Genomic DNA, 21,981 nt, shown 5'->3' on the forward strand with positions numbered 1-21,981 from the left:
TTTTTGGACTTATATTTTTGAAGTTATGAAGGTTTGAAGTGCATGAGTCGACTCATGAGTCAACTCATGGCACTATGAGCTGATTGGCACGCAAAAATTTTCCTTGGCACGCTGGATTTTTGGCTTGGCACGACCTGTGAGTCGACTCATGAGTCGACCCACAAGGCATGAGTCGACTCATGAGTCGACCCCTGCTGATTTGAGCCAAGAATTTCCAGAAAATCATTCTCTGGTCTTTGCAACAGAAGTCGACTCATGAGTCGACTCTTGAAGCATGAGTCGACTCATGAGTCGACCCCTGCGATGGAAAATGTCAGCAACGGCTATTTTTTTGCCCGTTTTAATTGCCTTTTATGCTTCCTAAAAATGCTCTAACGGCTCTTTATCTGCCTAATATGTTTTCTCTTGTTTCTTATGCTATAAAAAGGTTTCTAAAGGTGAAAGAAAACAAGAGGATCGAGAAAAAGAAAAAGATCAAATCGAAAGATCAAAAAAGAGAGATCAAACCTATATACAAAAGGATCCAAAATCTACAAGAGAAAGTCTGAGATCAAAGAAATACCCAAAAGAAAAAGAGAGAGGATCCACAATATACCAGAGAGATTGTGAAAGAGAAAAGCAAGAGCATTCAAAGAGAGGATCTTTCAAGCATATTGTTCAACCTTGATCAAGAGATCTTTCAAAGCTTTCAAGAAGTCTTCAATCAAAGATCATCTTCTTCTCAAGCGTTCATTCAAGCGTTCATCCACCTTGAGAAAATTCAAAAAGGGGATTCTTCATTTGAGTAAAGTATTTTTATTGTTATATTCGCTCATTTAAGGAGCTGTTATTGTATTAATTTGTGCTCTAAGCTATTTTACTCTTTGTGAGTATTTGTTCTTATTTTGGAGGTTTTCAAAACAAGAGAAGGTTGATCCGAACCTGAAATCGGAGTATTTTGGGTTGACTTGTACCTGGGAAACAAGTAGACTAGCTTGGGATAGCTAGTGTCGGAGTTTCCGACGGTTTGTATTCAGGTTGAATACAAGTATAGTGGATTAGAATTCCCAAGTAGGAGCTTGGGGAGTGGATGTAGGTGCAAGGTTGGCACCGAACCACTATAAATCCTTATGTTTGTGGTGTGCTTTATTGTTTCTCATTATTTCTTTATTATATCCTTGCATTCTTGCTTTAGGAAATTAATATTGATTTAAAGTCTTTGTTCTCATTCATCATATGTAATTAATTAAGCCTAAAATTTTTAGAAACCCAATTCACCCCCCCTCTTGGGTTGCATAGCTGGGCAACAAGTGGTATCAGAGCTCGGTGCTCTAGCCCTTCTTTGATCTAACAATCAAAAAGCCAAAGATCTATGGCAACCCATGTCGGTACTTCTCTAGCCGAGGGGCAATCTACAAACCGACCTCCACTTTTCAATGGATCAAATTACACCTATTGGAAAGCTCGGATGAAGATATTCATACAAGCACTCGACTATGATATGTGGAGTATCATAGTGAACGGTCCTCACACACCCACCAAGATTATAGATGGTGAGGAGTCAACCAAACCCGAGAAAGAATGGGATGAGGTTGATAAGAAATTGGCACAATTAAATGCCAAAGCTATGAATATTCTTTACTGTGCACTAGATGCAAATGAATTTAATCGCATTTCTACTTGTGCATCTGCTAAAGAAATATGGGATAGGTTAGAAGTAACCCATGAGGGAACAAGTCAAGTAAAAGAGTCTAAAATAAACATGCTTGTACATAAATATGAATTGTTTAAAATAGAGCATGATGAGTCCATAACTGCTATGTTTACTCATTTTACTGATATAATTAATGGTTTGAAGAGTCTTGGCAAATCTTATACTAACAGTGAGCTTGTAAGGAAGATTCTCAGGTCATTGCCTAGAACTTGGGAAGCCAAGGTGACTGCCATCCAAGAAGCAAAGGACTTGAACACTCTACCTCTAGAAGAGCTTCTTGGATCCTTGATGACTCATGAACTTAGCATGAAGCAACATCAAGAGGATGAAGTCAAAAAGAAAAGAACCATTGCCCTCAAATCCACAGCTTCGCCTGATTATGAAACGGATGACTCTGAAGATGAAGAACAGGATGAAGAGATGGCACTCATCACCCGGAAATTTAAAAAGTTTCTAAAAAAAAGGAAACAGGGGATGAGAAAGAAGTCATTCACTAAAGTGGAACAAAGCAAAGAGAAAGAGAAAGAGCAACCCCTCATATGCTATGAGTGTATGAAGCTGGGACATTTCAGATCCGAATGTCCGCAACTGAAGAAAGGTCTCAAAAAGTTCAAAAAGAAAGCAATGATGGCGACTTGGAGTGCGAGTGATGACTCAAGCTCCGACGAGGAGACCTCAACAGAACAAGCCAATCTGTGCCTTATGGCATACGAAAATGAGGTAACTTCTGAATCCACTAGTGATTTTACTTTTGAAGAATTGCATGAAGCTTTCTATGATTCAATTGATGAATTAAAGAAACTAGGGAAGAAAAACAAAGAACTGAAATTGGAAAATCAGTCCTTAGTAAAACATGCTGAAAACCTTTCAATTGAAAAATCTACCTTGATTCAAGAAAATCAAAACTTAAAGAATGAAATTAACAAGCTGAAACCTATAGTAGATAAGTTCACCTTAAGTTCAAACAACTAAATATGATCCTTGATAATCAGAAAGCTATATATGATAAGGCTGGACTTGGCTATAAACCTCTGAAGAAACAAAAATTTCTGAAGGATATTTATGTAAATTATTCAAGTAACAAGTCTACAAATATTACTTGTCTCAAATATGGTAGAATAGGAATAAATCATACACATTCCTCAAATCTGCAAACAAAACTATAAAGAAAATATGGGTTCCAAAAGGAACCATTCTGACTAACCTAAAAGGACCCAAGAAAGCTTGGGTACCTAAGACAGAAACTTGACCTTTGCTTGCAGGTGTGTCTAGCATCCCAAGGAGGAAACAGGAAATGGTATCTTGACAGTGGATGCTCGAGACACATGACTGGTGATGAATCACAATTCATTATGCTTGATGCTAAGGATGGAGGGATGGTCACCTTTGGAGATAATGGCAAAGGAAAGATCATCGGGATAGGTAACATTGGTATCACTCCCTCCAAATACATTGAGAATGTTTTATTAGTTAAAGGTTTAAAGCATAACTTACTTAGCATTAGTCAATTCTGTGACAAAGGGTATAAAGTTGTTTTTGAATCATCTGTTTGCATTGTGACTAGTCCTATTAACGATGGTATTAAATTTATAGGACATAGGCATGGCAATGTTTATATGATAAATTTGAATGATTTAGCTAAATTAGACATGCAATGCCTAGTTTCCTTAAATGCTAAAGTTAATGAGACTAGTTGGCTGTGGCATCGTAGACTTGCACATATTAGCATGCATTCTCTTTCAAAACTAATTAAGAATGAACTAGTTCTTGGTTTGCCAAAACTGAATTTGAAAAGGATAGAATTTGTGATGCATGCCAATTAGGAAAACAAACTAGAGTTTCATTTAAATCCAAAAATACTGTCTCAACTTCTAGACCTTTAGAGCTCTTACATATGGATCTATTTGGACCAACAAGAACCACTAGTCTAGGAGAAAAACGATATGGCTTTGTAATTATAGATGATTACTCTCGTTTTACTTGGGTTTTCTTTTTGGCACATAAAAATAAAATTTTTCATATTTTCACTAAATTTCATCGAAAAGTCACTAATGAAAAAGGGTTTTCAATTCAAATATTAGAAGTGACCATGGAACTGAATTTGAAAATCAAGATTTTGAAAATTTTTGTGATGAAAATGGAATTGGCCATAACTTCTCTGCTCCTAGGACACCCCAACAAAATGGGGTAGTTGAAAGGAAAAACAGAACCTTAGAAGAAATAGCCCGTACCATGCTTTGTGAAAGCAACCTTCCAAGATATTTTTGGGTGAAAGCAATTAACACAGCATGTTACATTTTAAATCGTGCTTTGATTAGACAATTTTTAAAGAAAACCCCCTATGAACTTTGGAAAGGAAGAAAACCAAATATTGCATATTTTCATGTCTTTGGTTGCCGATGTTTTGTATTAAATAATGGCAAAGAAAAACTTGATAAATTTGATGCAAAATCAGATGAAGCAATCTTTCTAGGTTACTCATCCACTAGTAAAGCATTTAGAGTTTTTAACAAAAGAACTTTAATAGTTGAGGAGTCCATACATGTTGTCTTTGATGAATCTAACGATCTTCCTTCAAGAAAGAATGAGGGTGTTGATGATGCAGATCTACTAATAGAAGGTATGAAGGAGATCACTCTGAAAGACTCAGCAACTCCAGAAGACAAGGATCAAGAAGACGAACAAATGAGAGAGGTGAAGAAATTCAAGAACAACCTCAAGGTACAAATGACCTACCCAAGGAATGGAGGTATGTTCACAACCACCCTAAAGAGTTAATTATTGGTGATCCTATGCATGGGGTAAAAAACCCGTTCTTCACTTAGAGATGTAGTTAATCATTGTGCTTTGTATCTCATCTTGAACCTAAAACTTTTGAAGAAGCTGAAAATGATCATAATTGGATTAATGCAATGCAAGAGGAACTTAATCAATTTGAAAGAAATAATGTTTGGACCTTAGTATCAAGACCTAAAAATTATTCAATAATTGGAACAAAATGGGTCTTTAGAAATAAATTAGATGAGCATGGAATTGTAATTAGAAATAAAGCAAGACTGGTTGCTAAGGGATATAATCAAGAAGAAGGAATTGATTTTGATGAAACCTTTGCACCTGTTGCTAGATTAGAAGCTATTAGACTTCTACTTGCATATGCTTGCTTTATGAAATTCAAGTTATTTTAAATGGATGTTAAAAGTGCATTTTTAAATGGATATATTGCTGAAGAAGTATATGTAGAACAACCCCCTGGATTTGAAAATCATGCTTTTCCTAATCATGTCTTTAGATTAAATAAAGCTTTATATGGATTAAAACAAGCACCTAGAGCATGGTATGAAAGGCTAAGCAAATTTCTACTAAATAATGGTTTTTCAAGAGGTAATGTAGATACAACCTTATTTATTAAAAAAATCAAAATGATATGCTAGTTATACAAATTTATGTTGATGACATAACTTTTGGGTCTACTAATGAATCCCTTTGTCAAGACTTTGCTAAGCTTATGCAGGGGGAGTTCGAGATGAGCATGATGGGAGAACTCACCTTCTTCCTCGGACTCCAAATCAAACAATCAAAAGAGGGAATCTCCATCACCCAAAGCAAGTACACCAAGGAACTACTCAAAAGATTTGGAATGGAGAACTGCAAACCAATTGGCACACCAATGAGTCCCTCAAGTAAGCTTGACAAGGATGATGAAGGTAAAAGTGTAGACTTAAAATACTATAGAGGTATGATTGGCTCATTATTATATTTAACTGCAAGTAGGCCTGATATCATGTTTAGTGTTTGTTTATGTGCTAGATATCAATCTAATCCTAAAGAATCTCATTGAATGCTGTGAAAAGAATCCTTAGATACTTAAGTGGTACTCAAACTCTAGGGTTATGGTACTCTAAGGACTCACAAATTAATTTATTAGGATATTCAGATGCTGATTTTGCTGGATGCAAATTAGATAGAAAAAGCACAAGTGGAACATGCCAATTTCTTGGGGTTAACCTAATCTCATGATTTAGCAAGAAACAAAATTCGGTGGCACTGTCTACGGTTGAGGCCGAATACATTGCAGCCGAAAATGTTGTGCTCAAATCTTGTGGATTAAGCAACAACTCGAAGACTTTGGAATCAAACTTAATGAACACCCAATAAGATGTGACAACACAAGTGCCATAAATCTATCTAAAAATCCAATTCAACATTCAAGATCCAAACATATTGAAATAAGACATCATTTTATTAGAGAACATGTTCAAAATAAAAACATAATTCTTGAATATGTTTGTACTGAAAGTCAATTAGCTGATATCTTTACAAAGGCCCTTAGTGAGGATAGATTCTGTGAAATTAGGAGAAATCTAGGAATTCTAGATCCATATGCCTAAAATTTCTCAATTTCCAAAGAATTGATGTCAAAAACTCTTAGAGCTCAATTTTAACATCTACTTGGTCTAAAAGCTCAAGTTTATTATTCTAAAAACTTATCTTTGAGCAAAGCTCCTTCTCCCAAAATTTCGAATTTTTTTGGAATTTATTCACATTTTTTTCTGATTTTTGAACTTCATGAGTCGACCCCCATGAGTCGACTCAATGGCAAACTTGTAAATCCCACCAACTTCCAACGGGTTCATTGTTTTTATACTGAACCCTGTTCGTGAGACGACTCATCTTCTCATCTTCTTCCTTCCAAAGCCGACTTCTCCACTTCCTTTTGCTCCAAATCCAAGGATCCAATTCGAAGCACTTTCTCTCCTCCTCTCCACCAAAAATCGCTACCTTGGAAAGGGATTTTTTGTGCTTTCTCGCATTGTTTGGCGCGGTTGGAACGTGCCCTAGCACTTCACCGATCTTCCCAAATCAACTTCTTTCCTCCACCAAAATCCTTCTTCGCTCTCTTGTGATTCCTCCTCCACTCAATTCAAGTCTCCTTGCCTGCTACTATAGTGAATATGGCTCCAAGATGAAGCTTCCCCAAGAAGAAAGTCAATCCATGAGCCTGAAGAAATTGTCCGAAAGAAAAGGCATGCTCAGACTTCCACTGCTCCCACTTCAGTATCTGCTCAAGTCCCTCTCAATCCTCAATAAGCCCCAGTGTGAATTCTCTTTCTGATAGAAAGTAGAAACCGGGAAGAATATAGATTTTCAGTTCTTTGAGAAAGAAGGTTTACTTTGCAAGTAAGATTAAAAACCAAGGATGGGGTTTCTATGCTCCCTTAAGGAAGTCACCTATGTTGACCTAGTTAGAGAATTCTACCAGAACCTACATTATGGAAATGGGTCAGTAACTTCAACAGTCAAGGGAATTGATATCTGCTTGGATTCTAGGATATTGGAGAAATACTTCAGTTGCCTAGTGAAGGTTACTCATATATGAAACTCCCAGTAAAAGAAGAGGGATCAGAATTATTTTAGGAGAAACTTATTCAGGAAGTTTAAACAAATTGGAAGCAAAGATTTTGTCCATTGAGATGAGGATCCTACATCAGATGGTAATAAAGCTCTTCTTTCCTAGGAGTGGTAGGCATGATCTACTGTCTGGCAGAGATATCTGTATCATGTTTCATGTCATCACTCAGACCCTCTGAACCTCCCTGCACTTATGATAGAGGCCATGAGAGAAACTTTGAACAGATCCAAGGCACACTTGCCTTATGGTATGGCCCTTACTAGAGTATTTAGGAGGTTTGGAGTTAGCTGTGAGGGGGAGGCACCTACCAAGCTATCTCATGTGGACACTTTCAACCAACACAGCCTGCACAGAATGGGAATTACAAAGACTGATGGTGGTTGGATCAAGGCTCTGAAGAAAGAACTGAGGATAGAGCTGAAACAAGACTGAAGACAGAACTGAAGGCAGAGTAGAAGAAGAAGGTCCATCTTCTTCTGTACATGACTTCAGGACAGCATCACAGATACCAGTTCATTCCTGATACAGAGGCTGGCCCTTTAGAGTTTACTAGGATGCCCACACCAGTGTATCAGCCAGAGAGCAGAGCACCTCATTCAGAGTTCAGACTGGCTGACGATCAGATAGAGCATATATCACAGCGTGTGGCTGCCTTGCTATCTAGCCAGTGGAGTAGTACTACTTTTGCACCTGGAGCACTTCTTCTGATCAGACCATTACTCCCCACATATCCACTGTGTTTCAGATGATATCAGATCAGTCCATCCGGATCCAGCACTTGAAGAACAGTCTGGAGATTGACTGGCAGAGTTCTTGACTTGCAGGGGCAAGTCCTTGCATTGGCCCATCCTCAGCCACAGGAGTCTACTATTGAGGTCACAGACCTCACTGCAGAGGCTGGCAGGCTCAGAGGAGCACTAGAAGGTGGATATGAGTTACTGAGGAAAGAAATTCGAGGATCGAGTGAGCAAGCATCCACTCAGTTCACTGCTCTACTTCAATCTGTTTCCAGAGCATTGAACGTACTTGATTCCATCAGACTCACCCTTTCTGTTCAGTCCTTAGCCTCTCAGCGTTCTCAGCCATCCAGTTCATCTCGCTCTCCTGCTCGTGCCAGAGACAGACGGGGTAGAGGACGCACTTCTGATCCATCAGCTTCTCATACCATATCTGATGACTCCGATCCATGATTTGTCTTGATCATTACTAGATCCTAGGTGTTAGTGTCTTGTTCTATGATCTGTATCTCGGGGCCATGTATTGACAATTAGCTGGTTAATTTTTATATTTGAACTATGTATTGAAATAATTATGGTTTTATGGTATCATCTTTTACTTATTTTCTACCTTTTGTAATGATGTCGATCATATTTTGGTTATATATATATTCTCCTTGTTGAAATATTGTCTTCTCTTTGTTGTTGTTTGCTGTTAATAATTGCTGTATTAAGGGGGAGCAAACATCTGTGATAAACTCTAAAGGGGGAGAAATTAAAGAATTTTTTAGAAAAAGGAGAAGTTAACCATGTTTGATGATGTCAAAAAGGGGGGAAAATTATTAAACAAAAATTAAAGAGAAATTTGGTATCAGACAGAAATTAAATAAAAAGCCATCCATCAAAAGCAAAACCATAAATTATGAGCAATTAGCAATTAAAGAAAAAGCAATCAAAACCACAAATTATGAGAAATTAATGAATGAATTGAAAACTTAAAGAACAATATCAAAAATACAATGCTAAGTACAATGCAAATAAGTAACTTTTAAATTACTTCTTTATATATGCTCTGATTTGCATTAAAAATTTAATATGCTCTGATATACTTCAAAATTACAACTTGCTCTGTTACATCTCTTGAAATTTTATTTACCTTGATACATCTTAAGAAATTTATCTTACTCTGATACATCTTAAAATTTTTTTTAACTTGCTCTGATACATTATAAAATTTTGCTTGATACATTATAAAATTTTCTCTGATACATTGTAAAATTTTTCTGATAACTTTGTAAAATTATTTTTCTTGCTCTGATACATTGCAAAATTTATTTTTCTCTTGCTTTGATACATCTTAAACTCAAAATGATCTAATACAGTTTCCAAATCAACTCTTAAATATGCTTTGGCACACATAATTATTTTTTTCTGTATCAAAAAGCAATTAAAGCACATAAGTATTTTTTTTGCTCTGATGCTAAAACTAAAATCAAATGAGAATGAAATTTTCAAAATACAGCTTAATCTGATAACAAAAACAAGTTTTCCGCTCTAACACCAAAATCACATAATCCAATGAGCATATCATCAAATCCTTAAGCAAATGGACAAATTATTTTTGTAAATGACCATTTATATTACATGCCAAAAGAATCATACTCTTTTCAAGCATATACACCTATAATGCATTCTTTTGAAATTAGTGTTTCACATAAATGCTTTTGTTCAAATATTTTATCATCATCAAAAAGAGGAAGATTGTTGCTCCTAGATTGATTTTGATGATTACAAAGCAGATTGAAGGGATACAAATAATTTTAAATTGAAAAAGTCCTTATGCTCTTCAAGGGCAAAATCATAATTTTGCTAAAATCCTGATTTGATAGTACCATTTGGTAGAACAAATGATTTGAAATCTATTGGTGAAAATTTCATTATTTTTGGACTTATATTTTTGAAGTTATGAAGGTTTGAAGTGCATGAGTCGACTCATGAGTCAACTCATGACACTATGAGCTGATTGGCACGCAAAAATTACCCATGGCACGCTGAATTTTTTGGCTTGGCACGACCTGTGAGTCGACTCATGAGTCGACCCATAAGGCATGAGTCGACTCATGAGTCGACCTCTGCTGATTTGAGCCAAAAAAAATTCAAGAAACCAAATCTCTGGTCTTTGCAACAGAGGTCGACTCATGAGTCGACCCCTGAAGCATGAGTCGACTCATGAGTCGACCCCTGCGACGGAAATCGTCCGCAACGGCTAGTTTTTTGTCCGTTTTAATTACCTTTTATGCTTCCTAAAAATGCTCTAACGGCTCTTTATCTGCCTAATATGTTTTCTCTTGTTTCTTAATGCTATAAAAAGGTTTCTAAAGGTGAAAGAAAACAAGAGGATCGAGATACACAAAATCAAACAATTGAGAGGATCCAAAATACACGAGGTGATCAACGAGATACTCGAGAGAAAAAGAAAAGAGGATCCAAAATCTACACGAGAGAGACAAGTGATCCACAATATACACGAGAGATTGTGAAAGAGATTCAAGAGCATTCAAAGAAAAGATTTCTCACGCCTATTGTTCAACCTTAATCAAGAGATCTTTCAAAGCCTTCAAGAAGTCCTCAATCAAAGATCATCTTCTTCTCAAGCATTCATTCAAGCGTTCATCCACCTTGAGAAAATCCAAAAGGGGATACTTCATTTGAGTAAAGTTTTTTTTGTTATATTCGCTCATTTAAGGAGCTGTTATTGTATTAATTTGTGCTCTAAGCTATTTTTACTCTTTGTGAGTATTTGTTCTTATTTTTGGAGGGTTTCCAAAACAAGGGAAGGTTGATCCGAACCTGAAATCGGAGTATTTTGGGTTGGCTTGTACCCAGAAAATAAGTAGACTAGCTTGTGATAGCTAGTGTCGGAGTTTCCGACGTTTGTATTCGGATTGAATACAAGTATAGTGGATTAGAATTCCCAAGTAGGAGCTTGGGGAGTGGATGTAGGTGCAAGGTTGGCACCGAACCACTATAAATCCTTGTGTTTGTGGTGTGCTTTATTGTTTCGCTTTATTTCTTTATCATATCCTTGCATTCTTGCTTTAGAAAATTAATCTTGATTTAAAGTCTTTGTTCTCATTCATCATAAGTAATTGATTAAGCCTAAAATTTTTAGAAACCCAATTCACCCCCCCCTCTTGGGTTGCATAGCTGGGCAACAAATCATATCAGACTCAGGTTTAGCTATTGGTGTCAGTCCTTCTACCTGTTGAACTTCATCAAGTTCAACCTTAGAGGCAACGGTTCCTTCACCAAGGAACTTCTTTTCTAAAAAGATTGCCTTAAGGCTGACGAACACCTTTTGTTCATCAGCATGGTAGAAAAAATATCCTTTTGTCTCTTTGGGGTACCCTATGAATGAGCATTTGTCAGACCTAGGTCCAAGTTTGTCTGTGACTAATCGTTTGACATAGGCCGGGCACCCCCAGACCCTAAGGTGTAAAAGTGCTGGCTTACGTCCCATCCATATCTCATATGGAGTCTTAATTACAGACTTACTTGGAACTCTATTTAACAGATAACAGGTCGATTCGAGTGCATATCCCCAGAAGGATATCGGCAAGCTAGCAAAACCCATCATGGATCGAACCATGTCTAACAGAGTCCGATTCCTCCTTTCAGACACACCATTATGCTGTGGTGTTCCTGGAGGAGTCCATTGGGAGAGAATCACATTCTCTCTTAGATATGTGAGAAACTCACTAGAAAGGTATTCTTCTCCTCGATCAGATCGAAGAGTTTTAATACTCTTCTCAATTTATTTTTCTACTTCACTTCGGAATCGTTTGAATATTTCAAATGAATCCGACTTATGTTTGATTAGATAGACATATCCATATCAGGATAGGTCATCCATAAAAATTATGAAATAGAAATATCCACCTCTAGCACTGGTGCTCATGGGCCCGCATACATCAGTATGTACTAGGCCCAAGAGCTCAGTAGCTCTCTCATCTTTTTCAGTAAAAGGTGACTTGGTCATTTTATCAAGAAGACAGAACTCACAGGTTGGAAGTGATTCACAATCACTGACTTCGAGGATTCCCTCTTGAGTCAACCTGTTTATTCTGTTCTTGTTTATACGACCTAGCCTACAGTGCCATAAGTAGATACTATCTAATCTAGGGTGCTTGCCAGTAGAATAGACTCTTATCAGGCTTGATCTTTTTGGTCTGGCTCTACACTGATGTCCCAGCCTGAACTTGCATCTTCTTCACTTTCTTCTTCTTGTTCTTCTTTCCTTTCTCAAAGGGTCGAGAACCAGAAGACGAACCTCCCACTGAGTTCACCGACTCCTTGAGGAGTTGGTGATCCTTCTCAAAGTTCTGAAGCAACCCCAGTAATCCGTGGTAATTTACTTCAGGCTTTGTCATTCTATAATGAGTGAGGAATGGGAGATAAGACTTGGGCAGTGAGTTCAGTATTGCATCTTTCCCAAGCTGCTCATGCAAGGAAAAGTCGAGCTTGCTCAATCGTTCCATCAGCTCGATCATGTACAATATATGATCAGTGATAGAGGCACCATCCCGCATTTTGGCATTGAAGATGGCACAATGAGTCTTGTGCCTCTCTACGTCATCGGGTGTGCTAAAGGCATCCTCCAACACTTGAAGCATGTCCTTTGGCTGAGCCGTCTAGAATCTGCGACTGAACTCGTCGCTCATGGTAGCCAGCATGATACAGCACACCGTGGTCCGATCACTGAGCCACTTCTGGTAAGTGTCTTTGACTGTTCCACATGCATTGACAGCTAGCTCCTCAGGTGCAGGATCCATTATCACATATAGGATCCGTTCATGCTTTAAGACTATCTTCAACTTTCGGTACCAGCTACCGAAGTTGGATCCCACCAACTTATCATTGTCCAACAATGATCGGAGCGATAGGGAAGTGGCCATATTTGCACAAAGGAGAACCATAACCTAATTAGTAATTGATTCATTAAACTTAAAGATTTGGACTTTAACCAAAAGGTTTCTCTCACTATTTTATTCGAATTGGTAGCCTCTACCTCCAATTCGAGGAATTATCCTAATTCCTTAGTGGGTACTAGAATCTACTTAGACTGCACACAAGCCTAACTTTGGTTGGCCAACCCATGTACATCTAAGAGTAGGTTCATAACCAATTGTTTCTCTAAATAATTTTTAGTAATTTTAATTTTGCCCCAGAAACCTAATCAGTAGGCTTTGGCCTCCACTGTAAGGATCCGATTAGGTCCAACCATTAACATGATCATACTTGGTGTATCTAACCAATGAATGATTAAGCCCAACTTTGGTTGGCTCACCTAACCACCATTAGAGAGATACTTCCAAGTCGTCATATGATGAGTGATAATTCCATTAGTCAACAAGCACCAGGCCTTTGGGTCTGCAATGATTATTGAGTTAATGGACTCATTATCAAACACCTTAATGGGAGGCTATGACTCAGTTATCTCCATAACTTTATCATTTTAAGGACCTAATAATTTTAGAGGATTTAAATAATATAGAGAATGAGGTCAGATGAACCAGCTTATCATGATCCTCCCACTGGCTTCACCAAGTCAGCTTAAGGGAGACCATTAAAAGGGCTGGTCTAGGAGCACCTAAATCAGTCACACTGATTTACCTAGCTGACATGGGTCAGCTCGAATAGTCAAGTAATCCGATCAAAACATAATTTCACCAAGAGGCCAGGTAAGTTCGATCAGTGGGAGGGTCTGCCAAAGCTTGCCTTAGACACCATCAGAAATGACCAGGTAAGCAGGCTCCCAATTAAAAACCACCGGTCTGGTTTACCTTAGACACCAACTGGTTTAATTAGTTTCGATTAGATCAACCTAACAGTTCGTGCTAGACCGCTTAGTCAAGAATCAAGTCCATTTGATTCTCGTTAAAGATATGGACTTGACCAACTACAACTATTGTAATTGATCTAGAGAATCCTTGACCTAATCTAAGACAACAATTGATTAGATTTAGTCAATTCTCTAATTAAGTCCATCTTTAATCTAACCATAGGTCTAACCCAATTAATGGACCTAATTCCCACTAACCCATTAACCCAATGTGTTATGGTTTGTGTCTTAGGTTCTTCAATTCACAATCCTAGAACCTAATCAAACAACTTCTTAATTCTTAATTAAGTTTTGGGCTAAGGGTTGGGTTCGGCTTTTTAAAAAATAATTTTCATATTTGTAAAATAATTTTACAATATGATTCTACCAACCATATTGCATGTTTGATTCATAATTAAGATGCAAGTGAAATAAACATGAAACTACTTTAGATCTAATCTAAACAGGTTCATGTAATTGAAATAATTTTAACTTTAAACAATTTCTTTGCACAAAAAATATTAACAAAGAGATTTTATTTTAGATTTAAATATCTTTTAAATTTAATAAATCATAAATTTAATCTAGATCATATCTGATAAATTTATGATTAAAGATAGATCTACACAAACTAGGACAACCTTTGCACTGTAAGGGGTAAACCTTACAGCAGGACAACCTTGCAGTTTGTGATTGATCTAAAATTTTAATTTTAAATTTAATAATTAGATTATAAATTAGATCTAATCTAAGCATGTATAAATAATCATGTAATAAAGAACCTATGCTCTGATACCAATTGTAGGAACCAGATCTAGGGTTTCAGGGTTAGATCTTGAAACTTTTTCAAGATCATACAGCGGAAGACTAAAATAAATCAAAATTTATTTTTTAAAACCAGAAAATTCTTAGATCTAAGATCCTATTACATGATTATTACATAGCATTAAATCATAAATTAAAATATATAAATATAGAATGAACTACATGTTGATCATATCAACATGTTTCTATACTACATCTAATGTATGTATTAAACAATAGATCAGATCTGTTACCTTGCAAGTTAGACATTCTAACCTTGCTGATTCGGACTTGAGGATGATGTTGCAAGCCGCACACGTGTCCGGCCTCTAAGAGTCGTCCACACGAGCCCACGAATCTCGATCAGAAGTCCTGCTTCAGAAAATCAGCACAGTATGCTAGTACTGCGCTGATCCTTCTTTGATGGTTGATCAGGTGCCTCCTTCTTCTTGATTTAGACTCTTTCAAAGATGGAAAGTAGAAGAAGGAGTTTCAGATCTGAGACGCTCTCAGGAAACTCAAGATGGAGGGAGGAAAGATATGAAAACAAATAACCCTAGAAGAAGACCCTCTTCTTCTTCTCGTTTTTCTCTCTAGACACCCTAACTTATGTCTATTATATCTCCACGACCCAAAGGTCTTTATCTCTAATTTTTGGATGGCCCAAAGATATCTCAAATCTCTATCTTCTTCAAAAATTTTATGAAGAAACTCATTTTATACAGAGAGATATGACAGAGTCCTTGTCTAGGTCAAATACCTAGTCAAGGCTTATCCAAACATGGCAAGATAAGGGGCGCCCAACTCTTGAGCACCTCTTCCTTATTTTCATACATGGATCATTAGCAAAGGGTGAAAAATATGTATCCTAAAACCACAAAAATTCTAAAAAAAATTTGGATAAATTCGGTGCAAAATTGAAAGAGTTTTGGATTTCTAAAACTCTATCTCATAGAATTCGAAATCCAAACTTATTCCTTTTTGATTTGATCCAAACCACCTTCCATGTAAGAAAGAAGAGAGGAGACCTTTTGTGAATGTGGGAGAGACCTGGGAGAGGGCTTTTGTCACACAAAATAAGAGGAGATTGGCGTTGAATGAGAGAGAGGGCGTGGGGAAGGCTTATGTGGTGCAAGGTGGAATCCTAGTCTTACTAGGATTCTATCTTATGACTTGTTTTAATTTGGTTTCTCCAACCAAATCAAACCAAAATTAGATCAACCTAATTAAAATAGGTCTTAACCTAATTAAGAACCTAATTTAATCAGATTAAATTAGATTTAAATCTGATTTAATTTTCTAATCAAATTAGAAATTAGATTGACCCAAGTCCTAGTTGAACTAGGACTAGTTTTTCCTTGCACTTGGCTTATCCAATAAACCAATTGGACTTGATCCAATCAAGCAAAAACCAAATCTAATTAAATTATATTTAATTAGACTTAATCTTAGTCCATTGGCTTAATCAAATTAAGCCAATTAGCAATCGAATTGCTAATCGATCCTCCTGCAACACTTGCACTGGGTTAAATGTCAATCGTATTGATCATTTAACCCTAGAACGATTCTTAATCGTTGATCAACCATCCGATCGGATCATGAACTCTAATATGTGTGATCTCATAGGTCCGAACCTAAGTCGGTAGCACAGGAATAAATTTCTATACCAATCGAAGTGACTATCTAGCAATGGTACCCGACGACCGGATAGGTCGAATGTGTAGAACAACATCCTTAGAACCCATGCGGATATAGTTTTCATATAATTCATCTCCTTGACCAAAATGATCATAGGACACCCAGAGTTCAACTGTCAACTCTGATCAGGTTGTCCACATTGTATTTCAAAATATCAAATCCATCTGATGGATTATCCTGGCCAAGGTTTTGCTAAATTGAAATACAGCGACTCATTCTTCTCCAACTCTTGGAGTGGTCAATCCCATCTCGATCACACTCTGACTTCGCAAGTACTTGACTGTACCAAAAAGCCTTCCGTCTCTGAATTAAAAATTCAGTTAGTCCAGTACCAAAGCACAGTGAGTTGCTTGCAAGTCACTGAGACGATCTCAGGTCTAAGAGACACTTATACCTATATCCCATCAGAGACATTCTCGACAGCAGAATGCTCTGGAGTTGGTCACGTTCAATGATGATGTACCCTTACATCTCACCTGTATGCCATACCAGTGTCTCCACACTCCTTGGTTAAGAGGACAACCATCCCATATGGCCTACAGCGACCTATGCTCGATAGAAGCTGTCGTCCTTATTAACAGCCTATCATTTGGTTGCGAATAGTTTTAAGAACTAATCGATAAATCCTCTCTTTATCGAATCTAAATTGTCCCAAGGACTTCATCATAACAACGGAGTTCATTAGAAGATGAAAGCTTATGATGAAAATATCAAATATATTTTATTTATTAACAAATCAATTACAATACTTGATTGCTCAACCGTCAACAGCTTGACGATTGGCTTTTTGGGACATATTTCCCAACATCGCTTTTGTTGGGTATAAAATATCCACAGCCGAAGTCCTCAGTAGGATCGACTACATGACAACTCCGCCCGGACTCCTACGGGAGCCGGACTCCGCCGACAACATCAACTGCAAGCGGACTACACCCGGACTCCTACGGGAGCCGAGCTTCGTCCTCAACTCCAACAGCTGCAAGCAGCCTTCGTCCGGACTCCTACGGGAGCCGGACTCCGCCGACAACGTCAATCGCAAGCGGACTCCGCCCGGACTCCTACGGGAGCCGGACTCCACCCTCAACTCCAATCGTTGGTAAGCCCCCGTCCGGACTCCTACAGGAGCCGGACCTCTCCTTTGACTTTCATTGCAGGGAGACTACACCCGGACTCCTACGGGAGCCGGACTTCGTCCTCAACTCCAACAGCTGCAAGCAGCCTTCGTCCGGACTCCTACGGGAGCCGGACTCTGCCGACAACGTCAACCGCAAGCGGACTTCGCCCGGACTCCTACGGGAGCCGGGCTCCATCCGCAACTCCAATCGATGGTAAGCCCCCGTCCGGACTCCTACGGGAGCCGGACCTTTCCTTTGACTTTAATTGCAGGAAAACTCCGCCCGAACTCCTACGGGAGCCGGGCTTAGTCCTCAACCCCGACAGCTGCAAGCAGCCTTCGTCCGGACTCCTACGGGACCCGGACTCCGCCGACAACATCAACCGCAAGCGGACTCCATCCGGACTCCTACGGGAGCCGGACTCCATCCTCAACTCCGACGTCTACAGACAGACCGTGTTCGGACTCCGTCCGGACTCCTACGGGGGCCAGACTCCGCCAACAACTACAACCTTAGGTGGACTCCGCCCGGACTCCTACGGGAGCCGGGCTCCGTCCACAACGTCAACTGCTGGTAAGCCATGTCCGGACTCCTACGGGAGCCAGACTCTGTATCTGATTTAGATTGCAGGGGATTCACCCGGACTCCCACGGGAGCCGGACTCCGCCGACAATTTCCACCCATCGCAAGGAAGACTCCGCCTGGACCCCTACGAGAGCCGGGCTCCGTCCACAACGTCAGCTGCTGGTAAGCCTTGTCCGGACTCCTACGGGGGCCGGACTCTGTATCTGATTTTGATTGCAGGAGATTCACCCAGACTCCCACGGGAGCCGGGCTCCACCCATGACCCCAATCGCAAGGAGGACTCCACCCAGACCCCTATGGGGGCCGGACTCCGACCGTTGCCGAGCTTCAGCCAGCAGATCTGCACTCCCAGGCCACAATCACGGCCATGACCCTGCTCCACTTCCTGCGGCGGACTCTGCGCAGCTCCATCACTCCCTGACAGGCCGCAGTAACGGTCGCAACACTGCTCCACTCCCTAGGATGGATCCCACGCCCATGCGGCTCCATTACTACCTGACAGGCCACGATAAACGGCCGCGATCCTGCTCCACCTCCTGTAACGGATATCGCACGATTCTCCCATCCGCTGGCAAGATGCGACAGCATCCGCGCCCCACTTCCCGCGGCAGATTCCACGTGGCACGCCCCAGTGATGGCCATGGGTCTACTCCACTACTCTTCGCAGTAGATTCCTCCTGACTATGGGCGGCCCACTACCAGGTGGTTACAAACGTCACCATCAATCCGTTACCTCCTCTGCCTATAAAAAGGGGGACCCAGATACGTTATTCTATAAGCTCACTTCTTATCTCAAAACTCTGCTAAATTCTCCGTTCGAGCACTCCATTCTTGTTGAGGTAGAGAACTGACTTGAGCGTCGGAGGGTCTTGCCGGAGCAACCCCACCTCCGGTTTAGACTTCCTTTGCAGGTCCCGGCGGCGACCGCGGCTTCCCCAACTCCAGCTTCTCCGGTGCAAGCAGATTTTTGCACCAACAGGATTGGCGCTAGAGAAGGGCCCTGAACCTTCGCAGTACCCTTGTTCTTAAAGGAGTGTTCAACGGAGCCACCTCCGATCGTCTCTCCGACACCCACTCCTAATTTTCCCCCACGAGATCCACGCTCGATGCCTCCACGCAAGACGTCCACACGACGGTCCACGGCCTTCGCGGCCAGATCTCAGGCTCCGGCCTCCCCTCCTGTTTCTCAGCCTCCTCCTCCTCCTCCAGCGGCGGCGGTCAGCGCGGAGCAATTTGACTTGCTGGCACAGCAGGTCAGAGGCCTCATCGAAGCTGTGCAAGCAATGCAGCAGCAGCAACTGCAGGCGTCGGCGCATCCGGAAAGGGCATCTCCAGAATGTCAGAACCCGACGGCGAGGCGGGCCACCTGGGCCAGCCGCCCCGTCCTTCTCGGGAAAACAAATCCGAGGGTAGAGAGCCCTCAATCGGACCACGACTCCACCCCTGGAAGATCCCTACCCCCGCTCTGCCAGAGGACCCTCGAGACTCGAAGTCGAGAGGATTTCCTAGACCGGAGGCTCCAGGAGATGAACCGGCGGATTGAAGAACTCCGCCACGCGCCCCCCGCTTATGGTGAGGATATTTGTACTGACCCTCCCTTCTCTCAAATGATTATGCAGGAACCGATCCCGCCAAACTTTAAGCTTCCCCAGTTCGAAAGCTACGATGGGACTTTGGACCTGGTTGATCATCTGGAGGCCTTCCGAATGATGATGCTGCTTCACGGCGCTCCTGACGCCATCTTATGCCGGGCTTTTCCGTCTACTTTGAAGGGAGCAGCGAGGAACTGGTACTCGGCCTTGAAGCCGGGTACCATCTTTTTCTTCGATCAAATGAGCCACCAATTTGTGGCCCATTTTGTCAGCAGCGGCGCCCCCGGAAGGGTTCGGAGTCCCTCATCAACATCAAGCAGAGGGAAGGGGAGTCCATACGGGCCTACGTCAACCGCTTTAACATCGCGGCGTTGGAGGTCCGGAACTTAGACCAATCAGTTGCCATGGCTGCCCTGAAAGGTGGCCTTCAGAAGAATGATCTTTTGTTCTCCCTGGAGAAGAAGTACCTCAGAAATTTTGCCGATTTACTGGCTCGGGCTGAAGGATACGCCCGAGCGAAAGAAGCCTTCAAAATGAAGGATGAAGAGACAGCAAGGGAGCGGCAAGCGGGAGATTCGAGTAAGCCCGTAGTTGAGAAAAGGCCAAAGGAAGCCCGGCCGCGTTCTCGATCCCCTCCTGGACATAAGCGCGCCCATACTCCACCCCGGGCACGCAGGCAGAGAAGCCCGGACCGGGGTTCGGCGGGGTTCCCCACCAGGGAGATTCCGCAACTACGCCCCCTCAACGCCTCGAAGGCCCAGGTATTAATGGAGGTCAGGGAGCAGCTTCCTAGGCCGGAGAGGATGCGCACACACCCCGGAAAGTGCAACCCCAACAAGTTCTGCCTCTACCACCGCGACCACGGCCACGACACAGAGAAATGCATCCAGCTCCAGGACGAGATCGAGGAGCTCATTCGGCGAGGTCGACTCGACAGATTCATCCGCCGCAGGCCTGAGGGTAGAGGAGACCGGCCAAGAGCCCTTCCACAGCCTAAACCGCAGAGAAGGGAGGAGCAACCCGGGGACCGGCCTCCATCGGGACCATCGACTCCATCACTGGAGGGCCTCAAGAAGGAGCGGAAAAACTGTAAATATATCACTTACGATTTCACCTTGAATTAATTTCCTTCTCTTAACGTGCTCTTCCCACCTGGCTGGATTTATTATGACTGGATATGATCCCTCCAAAAACAAAGCCATGTCAGGAACAGGAGGAGAACCTCGTCCTGACATGAGCAAAGTCAAAGGCCCGGTTCTTTTAGACCGGATGGGGGAGAGGCCTTACAATGCCCTAATGTGCCCCCACAGCCATGTCAGGAACAGGAGGAGAACCTCATCCCGACATGAGCAAAGTCGAAGGCCCGATTATTTTAGACTGGATGGGGGGAGAGGCCTTACAACGCCTAATGTGCCCCCACAGCCATGTCAGGAACAGGAGGAGAACCTCATCCCGACATGAGCAAAGTCGAAGGCCCGGTTCTTTTAGACCGGATGGGGGGAGAGGCCTTACAGCGCCCTAACGCGCCCCCACAGTCAGGCTGATAATGAGAGGAGAACCTCACACCGGCTCGAGCAAAATGGAAGGCCCGGACTCCTACGGGAGCTGGGTTCCATTCACGACGCAAAGGAAGATTTCACCCAGACTCCTACGGGAGCCGGGTTCCGCCTACAAGGAAGACTTCACCCGGACTCCTACGGGAGCCGGGTTCCGCCCACAAGGAAGACTTCACCCGGACTCCTACGGGAGCCGGGTTCCGCCCACAAGAAAGACTTCACCCGAACTCCTACGGGAGCCGGATTCGGCCCACAAGAAAGACTTCACCCGGACTCCTACGGGAGCCGGGTTCCGCCTACAAGGAAGACTTCACCCGGACTCCTACGGGAGCCGGGTTTTGCCTACAAGGAAGACTTCACCCGGACTCCTACGGGAGCCGGGTTTGCCTACAAGGAAGACTTCACCCGGACTCCTACGGGAGCCGGGTTCCGCCTACAAGGAAGACTTCAGCCGGACTCCTACGAGAGTCAGGCTCCATCCACGACTTCTGCAGCAAGGGTTAATGGTGGTGAAACCTGGCCAGCTAACAAGATCAGATGAAAGGAAAAAGCCCCCTCCCAATGACGTCTACATCAGGCAAGTCAAATGGCAAGAAAGGTCCGACAGACAGCGATATTAGTGCAGCGCGCGGATGAGGTAACGCAAAATGCTCTTTTTATTCCATTTCCGATATACACACTACAAAGCCAGGAAGGCCGAGGAAGAAGAGCAAAACGACAAAGAGGAAGTAACTACATGATAAGACAGAAAGATAAAAAGAGCTCTAAGGAGGCCCTGCTCTCTCCGACCTAGAGTTATCTATTCCGTCCCTCAACCAGGACTGTCTCAGATTCTCTATTTCTCCTTCTAGCTCTTCTCTCTTCTGCAGCGCATCCTGGAGCGCCCGACGAAGTTGCTGGCTCTCAGCCTCTGCCTCTCGATGCCTCTTCC

This window comes from Elaeis guineensis, chromosome 4 (genome assembly GCF_000442705.2).
Source record: "Elaeis guineensis isolate ETL-2024a chromosome 4, EG11, whole genome shotgun sequence".
Lineage (NCBI taxonomy): Eukaryota > Viridiplantae > Streptophyta > Magnoliopsida > Arecales > Arecaceae > Elaeis > Elaeis guineensis.